At 52.1% G+C, this 2,163-nt stretch overlaps 1 non-coding gene across 1 annotated transcript; it reads left to right on the top strand.

Moving 5' to 3' along the window:
- The first annotated feature begins 1,973 nt into the window (after positions 1-1,973).
- On the top strand, positions 1,974-2,163 carry LOC115272926. Its single transcript, XR_003900570.1, has one exon. It is a non-coding gene; the product is annotated as a U2 spliceosomal RNA (small nuclear RNA).

Below are 2,163 nucleotides of genomic sequence, written 5' to 3'. Positions count from 1 at the left end.
AGTTCTGGGTCCTTGTACAGGAAGAGGCAGGGGTAGCCGTGTGGACTGAGGGTGAAGGAGCCGCTCCCCACTTGCCTTGGCGTCAGAGGAGCACAGGGCTGCTGCTGACTGCAGACCCGCCTGCAGAACCGCCGGCCACCACATGGTTCTGGGCACTCGGGTGTAGCCTGGGCAGAAGGTGCAGCCCGCTCAGCGAGGGGGCTGTGGCCTGCCCGAGGTTGGGTCTAGCAGAACGTGGAGACGGTTCAGATGGAAAGAGACTGGATTTTGCTTTTGTCCCTGTGTAGTTTTTACTGCTATTGAAACCAATGATCACAACATACTCATTGGCTTAAATCAAAACATCGCATTATCTTACATTCCTGGAGGTCAGATGTCCAGAACAGGCCTCCCTGGGCTAAAATCAAGCTGGGCCTGCAGGGCTGCATTTTGTTCTGGAAGCTCTACGAATCTGTTTCCTTGCCTTTTCCAGCTTCCAGAGGCCGCCCACATCCATCTGATGACCCCCTTCCATCGCCAGAAAGGGTTCATCCATCTTTCACATGCTCCATCACTCTGACGCTGGCTCCTGCCACCCTCTGTCCCTGAGAAGGACCTTTGTCATTCCAGGCACCCACTAGATAATCCCAGACAACCTCTCCTTCCCCAAACCCTAAAATAACCCTGTCTGCAAAGTACCATTTGCCATGTAAGGTAACAACACATTGAGAGGTTGTGAGAATTAGCACAGGGCTACCTTTGGGGGCAGTATTCCTCTGTCACACCCCCTTGATCCTGGCCTCCCTGGAGGCTCAGGTCTATATATGGGGACCCATAGAAACTGCTTCTTTATTAACATTAGGGACACAATGCTGAGAACCTTGTTCTCTAAATTCATAGATTATAGAAATTTTGCTAGTTGAAAGCGTGTCAGGGAGAACAGAAGGTCCCAGCCTGCCTCTATTTCCAGCCTGGGCGTAGAGCTTCAGTGAAGGAGGTTTTGAACAACGGAACGTTCCCCATTTATATGAATAGAGTTTCCAAGGAAACGGGACCTCAAGTCCTTTTTCAGCTCTGGCCTGATGTTCAATTCTTTTCGTGCAGACAGACTTCGCTTGGAGTGTCCAAAAGAACTGCTTCATTTACATTTTTCCTACGCAGGCCTCAGCCCCTCTCTCCGGGACCTGGGTTTAGGAATTGGGACCTTCGGGAAACGCCTTTCTCTGGGCATCTCTTCCCCTGTGTGAAGGGTGCACGGTGGGTGACAAGACGGCACGAATGGCAAGACAGAAGTGGGTTGGGGGTGGCTGGTCCAGTCAAGTAGGAGGGGCGGAAGGGAGGGGAGCCCCGGGATGCGAGGGGAACTCAGCCCTGAAGCCAATCTGCACTGAGACGTCTGGGCTGGGCCCCACAGACTGTGTTGGTTCTCACCACAGCAGCATGTGCGCGTTCTTAGTCCCCAGTTCACAGAAAAGGAGACTCCAAGCCACCGGCCTCACGCCAAGTCAGGAACCTGCGAGCAAGGATCCCAATTCCGTTTTTTGGCCTCCAAAGCCGGTGCTTGATATCCTTAGCCTTGCCAAATAAACTTCCCGGGGAGGGGCGCCACCATCAACTGCACTGCCTTCCACCAACTAACCGAGACTGCCTTCGGGCAGGAAGTGGGGAGACAGGCCGGAGTCTGAGGGGAAAAGGAGACCCCGCCCACATTGAAAAACAGAGTTTTATGTGGACCAATCCCAGGAAGAAAGAATCCTGGCGGGGCGGAGTTATGTAAAACATGCGGAGCCACCTCGGCGGGCATGGCAGCCAAGAGCACTATTTAAGGTGCTTTATAAAAGAAATCTAGCTATTATCATAAACTGCGTGTAAGGAGACGTTAAAGGGGAGAAAAGTTGCACATTTTTGTATAGTGTATCCGTTAGGTGTAAAAGTCGCCACAAGGTTAAAGGCCATAGACAGGGTAAGGGCTTCCGGGAGGGGGGGCTGGCGGTATCGCTTCTCGGCCTTTTGGCTAAGATCAAGTGTAGTATCTGTTCTTATCAGTTTAATATCTGATACGTCCTCTATCCGAGGACAATATATTAAATGGATTTTTGGAAGTAGGAGATGGAATAGGAGCTTGCTCCGTCCACTCCACGCATCGACCTGGTATTGCAGTACTTCCAGGAACGGTGCACCCCC

The sequence above is a fragment of the Suricata suricatta genome, chromosome 11 (genome assembly GCF_006229205.1).
Source record: "Suricata suricatta isolate VVHF042 chromosome 11, meerkat_22Aug2017_6uvM2_HiC, whole genome shotgun sequence".
Taxonomy (NCBI): Eukaryota; Metazoa; Chordata; class Mammalia; order Carnivora; family Herpestidae; genus Suricata; species Suricata suricatta.
The sequence above is the reverse complement of the archived record's forward strand: the minus strand, read 5'-3'. Positions and strand labels throughout refer to the sequence as shown.